This window comes from Engraulis encrasicolus, chromosome 16, assembly GCF_034702125.1.
Source record: "Engraulis encrasicolus isolate BLACKSEA-1 chromosome 16, IST_EnEncr_1.0, whole genome shotgun sequence".
NCBI classification, from domain to species: domain Eukaryota; kingdom Metazoa; phylum Chordata; class Actinopteri; order Clupeiformes; family Engraulidae; genus Engraulis; species Engraulis encrasicolus.
In genome coordinates, this window is record NC_085872.1 from 27,420,755 (window position 1) to 27,427,875 (window position 7,121).

The following is a 7,121-nucleotide window of genomic DNA, read 5'->3' on the forward strand; positions in this document are numbered from 1 at the left end:
CCTCAACCTAACACAACTTATTGATGTTCCAGCATCATAAAAATGTGTTGGAACAATGTGATTTTTTTAAATAGTCACAAAATGTTTTTTTCACCTAAATCAGAGGTGATGAAATCACTTTAATCCTAAACAATTAATTGGTATTCCATTAACGAGAAAATATGTTGGAAAAACACAAAACTTTGACATAGTTTGAAAGTATGTTTTTCATGTTTATTGAAGGTGATGGAATCATGCATACAGCTACATTTCAGTAACATGATTCTTTAGTCTCAATCCACCCCCCCCCCCCAAAAAAAAAACATGGTAAACATATTAGGTCTAGGCTATACAAATGCATTGCAGATCACAATTTGATGTACAGGCATGTGCAAACAAAAACAAAAAAAGGATTCTGTGATTAAATGTATTGACTTTCACTGTACGCATGTAAAATGCACACAGATATACAAAACATAAGGACAGTCACAAATAACTGCTACTCTTACACCAATCAACGAGCAGGAAATACAACGAGCAGAGTCTGTGAACAAAAAGAAAGTCCAATTCGCTTTAAAGGTGCACTGTGTATTATTTTCAGTAGTTTATTTTTGAGATTTCATGCTGCCCATGCACAAATGTTGCATTTTTCATGAATATTTACCACCACCAAACTTTAAGTTGTCGTTATGACTGGGGAAATTGCTCTTTCCATACATGAAAGGGGGAGGAGGAAAGAGAGGAATCTTCTCCACTGGCTGCCATTTTGAATTTCTAGAAATACAGATTTTTAGTAAACTTACTGAACTTTGGTCATACTAACACATTTTCGTTTATTACTAAGTAAATATTCATGAAAAGGACAAAGTTGGTAATAGGCAGCACCGTTTCAATGTGCAGCATAGTTGCCTACTCTGGTCACCATCCTACACAGTGCACCTTTAAGAAAATGATTTGTTTGGTTGCTGTGAAAAAGTGCTCTCTGGCTGGATTAGCATTCATGTGAACACATCGGACACAAATAAAATTCACTCTACATACAGTTCTTTTAGCTCATTGACTAAGTGCATTAGTCCACACTAGTAGGTGTGCGTGTGTGCATTCATGCGCGTATACTGTATGCATGTGCACGTGCATCTGGCAGTCCACCATTCATTTGGTTGTCCTCTTTGGTGACCACATTTGTGTCATTACCCAGTCTTATTTAAGTCTAGTAAGTCTTGGTATTTTGTTTTGTCTTTAGTTTGGGTCAAAATCAACACAATATGTACAAAACATATGCACACTCAAGTGCTATTCTTAAACCAGCCATGAGCTGGAAGTGCATACAAGCAAATACATCTCTAGAAAAAAGGTACATTTCACTTAAACATTTCACAGTTTTTTAGTTGCTGAAAAAAAGAGTCCTTTCCGATTGGGTGTCACGTGTGTGACAGACATACACTAAAACTGACAATGTCCTAAGGGTGGGATGCCCAATCTTCTGTCAGAGCAGATTCCAATAGTGATGTCTTCATTTGCTTCGTCTACGGCAACTTCATCCATGACCTATTCAACACAGACACAGGGGTGATAGCAGTCCGGCGCCGCGCCGGAAATCCGGCGTAGCGTGGCTGTAGAAAAAAATAAAATAATAATTTCCCCAAAATTAATAAAATAATAAACTATCGCGTAGGCCTTCATTAATGTATGGTGAAAATAAATGAGCGCGCAACAGCATGTTGTAAGAGACGCGAAAGGAACCCAAATGAGCAGCAGCCCATAATTGTTTGTATCATCCCGACATCTTACTGAAAAATGTATCAATTTGTTACGTCTTGCTCTTGAGTCACTCACCACATCACTGGCGGCAGTCTTCTAGTTCTAGTGAAAGGAGAAGTAGATTGGCTGTCAGTATGCACAGTAAAGAGAGTTCTAGGCCCCTACTGGTTACCCTTCTCAGATATTTTCACTGTCGACGGAGGCAAATCCAAAAATGGCATCTCGTTATACTGAAGAAACGGAAGAAAGTACTATAGGCCAAGTCTAGACCATTTGGATTCCGATAAAAATTAGCAACTATTGTTAGCACAAATCCACATGGCTTGCTAGTTGTGATGGGTGTGTTGAACCGTGTGGATGTCAGTGGAATAGGCCTACTAGTGAAATTCTGTGATCAAGAAAACGTTTGAAGGTAAGGCCATTTAGTTATTAATTTGCCCACTGTGGCATGTTGGCTTGGGCCCGAATGATTTTGCCTTGCGCAGGTTACTCCAAAAACCTGACCATAAACGGCTTATTGATGCGCATAAACGGGCTCAGTGAGAGTTTGAAATAGGTTCGTCTATTTTCCTCATTTATGTGCGCTAAATGACTGCGCAATGTTGACAAACTTTGATGGAGATGGACGTTCTTTCAAAAAAAGTCTGTATGCTCAAAACGGTAGGCTATGCTATGCCCGTCATGATACTTTTTTTCTAGGTGTAGTGCGTAAATGTGGTCTGCATTGGAATAGCGGCTACCATTGCGACATGTCCAAAAGACAATGGAATGCTTGGATCGCTAATGTTTGGCAAGCCTAGTTAGCCTACACCCCTTGTAGGCTAGTGTGAGCTGAGTTCGTGGGTTTTGGTCTACTGTTGATTGAGGGATGGTGTTTTGCGTCATTCCTGACAAACCACGTGTCAAACTGATTTCAGGGAGATGTTTATATTAGTTATGCTGACTAAACCAACGCGCTCTACAGCCTCGCACAGGTTCACACAGCCTTTCTCTCTCGCGCGCTCCCTGTCGTAGCCCTTCTGCGTAATCGAATCCAGTTATTCCACGCATGATGCACAGGTTGTATTGTCTGCACGCTCTGGGCTACTTAATCCCTACTCTCGGGCAGGGGGCAATTGTCAATATCAGACTCTCATGAACTTCAAATACTTGGCTTGCGTTCATGTGGCCACCACGGTGTCACCTAGACATGCAGTGAATGTTCATCTTATCTTCACGCCCTGTGCTATTTTCATGTAGCTTAATTCGGTCCTGTCTTTGTTTTTGTTGCTTTCTGTTATCTTTTCAACTCGTACATTGTAATGGGCGTGTGTACACGCGAGTGATTTTCATGTATTTTAATTGACTACAACCCAATGCGAAAGTCGCGCAGTAGTCACACAGGCTATATATACTGTCCTGTCCGTAATACTGGTTCTGTCATCCGTGGAGTCGAAATATGCGATGTGAACGTGGGCCTGCATGTAGCCAATCATGCGCTTGTGCCCTAAATATCATGTACCGGTAATTAAAGGGCGTTTCCCTACAACGGAAAGGCAGGGGTTATAGGCAGCACAGCCCTTAAACAATCTGTGGTTATAGGTAGACCATGGGGCCACGAGTAGGCTATCTAAACGTATGTCCCTCCAGTAGCCTATACAAGTTATATGAGCAATGTCCCAATGAAAATGAAACTTATCAGCTTGCAGCAAATGTCATGTCATTTAAAAGTATTGCTCAATTAATTGGTAATCACCTCCTCTATTTTGGACAGAGTGTAGTTACTGTACTTTGGAGTAGTATTGCCTCCTACTGACCTGTCTTGGTATGGCTGCTACATATGTAGCTTTCAGTTAATTCAATGTGGTAAAATATGCACCATGTTTTCAGAAATGCATTCTGGTGTTGAAATGTTGCATTGGTTCAATACCCACCTCAATAACTTTAGTGCAACATCACAAGCCTAGAATGCATTTCTAACTGCATACGTTGGTATTCGTTTTTACAGCTAGAATTGAACGTGGTGGTCAGTTTCTTTCAGCCAAGTGCTGTAGCCTACCAACAGGGAAATGATCTGTGTTTTCGTGAATAACACTATAGAAATAATGCAAAAATGAAAACATTATCTTAAATGTTTGAATAATGTGTTTGAATAATAATAAGGCCTACATTACGTCTCATATGCAGTATGTCCCGTCGTCCCCCGGCCCCCCCTCCCCGACCAGGAAAAAAGTTCAGGCTCAGGATTTTTTTTCACTATCACCCCTGCAGACAAAAGTAAATAAACACAAATTAACCAAGCCATTTGAATTAACAAATAAATCAACATTAAGCTGGGCAGTAGGTTACTGCGAAGTCCAAAGCATGTCCTCTGTTTCACTGTCAAGATTCTCAGTTCTAATTCTGATGTGGGACCTGGATGATGATTTAACGCTGGTGTGAATTGTCCTGAGGTCGTCAAATACCAGAGCCAAAGATGTGTAGTTGCCTTCATTCTGCAGGGATGTCAAACTCAAACCCAGGGCCAATTGTGACCCATGAAGTAATTTTATGTGGCCTGCAAGATCATTGCATAGCATGACAAGACTTTGACATGAAACTTGGTGTGTCACAGGAATACCAGTGGGCCCAGGCCAATGAAAAAGTTCACTCTCATATGGAACAACACCCCAGGTCTACTGTGTCCTTCGCTGGGATCTACAAGGAGCTTGTAGTAGACAACCAGTGATGCCAATCCTCTGTTTAAGGTGTTTCAGAGCACAGAGATGTAAGGATCAGTTCGTCTCAATTAAGAGAACAAGTTTCATTATGCATAATACGGTATATACTGTTCCTTGCGAGGAGACTTTGAAGGAAAAGTCTACTGCATTTCTCTGCTCTCTGATCTGAGATGAATTGAGAACCTCTCTGGCGTTTGTGCATGCGTGCAGTAATATGGCATGCAGGGCTTGTCTGTCAAGGGGCTGAAATAAGAAGTTCTTATAGTTTTCCCCATCTCAATAAGTTTCCCTGATAACTTAAGATGATATAAATGAATAAAACGTGCAATATTCTAGGCATACATACAATGGACAATATAATGAAATGCGTAACACAGCTGGTGCACTCTGTCGACTCTGATTTCTACCCCCCCCCCCCCCCCCCCCCCCCCCCCCCACACCCCCCCCCCAATCAGAGTGAAAAACATGTGTCAACAAAGTGCTCTCAGATATTATATCCTTCATTGTAGTGCTCATTTTGTTTCTACATAGAAGATATTAATATTTCTTTTTGTTTAGCTGCACATGCATTGTGTAGTAAGTGTATTGGAATAAGGAAAGCGTGGGATAGCTTGCTCACTTTCAACTGAAGCTTCTCAATGTCATGTTGAGCATAGCACAATGCATACAAACTAACTAGTGTCACACTCCACACTGAGCGTGGGAACACCAGGGAGGTAGTCATCAACACTTCTCAGATCAGATCATCTCGTCTCAGATAACTCCAATTCTAGTACTAAGCAATAATCTAATATTCACTGGTCAGAGTACGACAAAATTTAAATATAAAAATTCGAGAAGCAGCTCCTTATATCACTGGAATATTTAGTCACCCCCTTTCAGGTAACAGCTAATTTAAAGCAGGAGTCAAGTTGTTAAGGTGCACTGGGTAGGGTTGTGGCCAAAGTGAATGCTTTACCTTGTGGACTTGGAACAGTGCAGGCCATTGCAGTGGGACTGTGGGGATTCTTTTCAATTCAGCACTGATCTGAAAAGACATAAAGAGCCCAAAGGATTTAACAATCAAATCATTAACATTAGGAGAAAGCCACACACATATTCAAGAAAGGAGATAAAACGCTGTAATTCACAAAAAAACATTAAAGACAATCCGAATTGAATGTCTTACCTTGCGAACTTTAAACAGTGCAGGCCACTGTGCCAGAAGTCCTCAGAAATGGTGCATCTTGTACAACTTAATGAAATGAAGAAAGAAAGAAAGAAAGAAAGAAAGAAAGAAAGAAAGAAAGAAAGAAAGAAAGAAAGAAAGAAAGAAAGAAAGAAAGAAAGGAGAACATTTGTAACCTGTGCACCATGACTTCTGGAAATAAATTACTTGAAAAAATCACTCTCTGCACCTTTAAAATCACAGACTGTATCATGATCTGCTTCAATTGTCATGGTACATGTTGGTGAAATTCAGATTTCCAATATTGACGCCATGCATCCAGCCTAAAACCATGTCTGTCTCACTACCACTACTTGACCATGAGCATGGGACAGTTTACTTTGTACTACTCACTTGGTTAAGATCACACATGCTTGACACCATCCGAAAAAATGTGTTCATGTTGGTGTCATCAGACCAGAGGACATGGTTCCAGCAATCCATATCTGAAGTCTGTTTGTCTCTGATGAAACCATGATGAACACATTTGCTTTAGATTGTTTCAAGCATGTGTGATAGTAGCCAAGGGAGAAGTATAAAGAAAATAGTCCCATGTTTACGGTCGAAAATGGTGGTGGGACTGATTTGTTTTGAGATTCTATGAATGGCATCAACATTGGGAAGCTGACTGCCACCAAAAGAAACATGGCATATGAATGTACTGGTACCATGACTACTAAGGCAGATCATGATCCTCTCTATGGGGTTATAACATGCAGGGGTGTAACTTAATAGTAAAAAAGGCTTTCTGCTCAGGAACCATCAAGTAGACAGGCAAAAAATACAGAAACTTACATCAGCCAATTCAGCAGCAGTTGCTTGGATTGCAGGGGGGCTGTGGTGATTCTTTTGAATTCAGCACTGATCTGAAAAGACATAAAGAGCCCAAAGGATGGTAAATTCTACCATGAAGACTCGAGAGGCAAACGAACGTTATTAACATTTATTGAACATTAGACATGATACAGGAATGCATAAAAGTTTGGCGAACAATAACACTTGATAAAATGCATGAATCAGTTTGGCGAAGGTTCCCGTCTTCGCGTTGAACTCCGGGATAGGACAGCATATCCTCCAGCGGAGATGGAGGCGGGCGTAGCCTGCCCCCTAACAGACGGGAACCTCTGGTGACGGTGGACGGAGGGGTGGTGGTGGCTTCGAAATCGGCTTAACTGGAAAGCAGAGAACAGAATGAGTGACAGCTATTTAAACAAACGTGAATGTGATCCATTGGCTGAGAGGTAACGATACATGAGTGACGCGTAACGGGGGAACCCCCAATCTCGCGTTGTGATTGGTTGGCGATCCTGGGCAATGATGACGCATGTATGATCTGTCAAAAGGAAGATTTGTTGGTTGGCCTAGTAGGCTAAGTTTGACAGCCGAGAAATTCGAGTCTCCCTGGTAGAATTTACGCAAGCTCCCATTTCTACCATGAAGACTCGAGAGGCAAACGAACGTTATTAACATTTATT

General features: G+C 41.2%; 1 long non-coding RNA gene across 1 annotated transcript; it reads right to left on the bottom strand.

Annotated features, from left to right (window-relative positions):
• Positions 1–1,358: 1,358 nt before the first annotated feature.
• LOC134466450 (uncharacterized) lies at positions 1,359–6,499 on the bottom strand. The gene is made up of 4 exons (XR_010038305.1): positions 6,442–6,499; positions 5,608–5,673; positions 5,398–5,466; positions 1,359–1,527 (listed from the first exon to the last, which is right to left on the bottom strand). It is a non-coding gene; the product is annotated as an uncharacterized LOC134466450 (long non-coding RNA).
• Between the last annotated feature and the right edge of the window lie 622 nt (positions 6,500–7,121).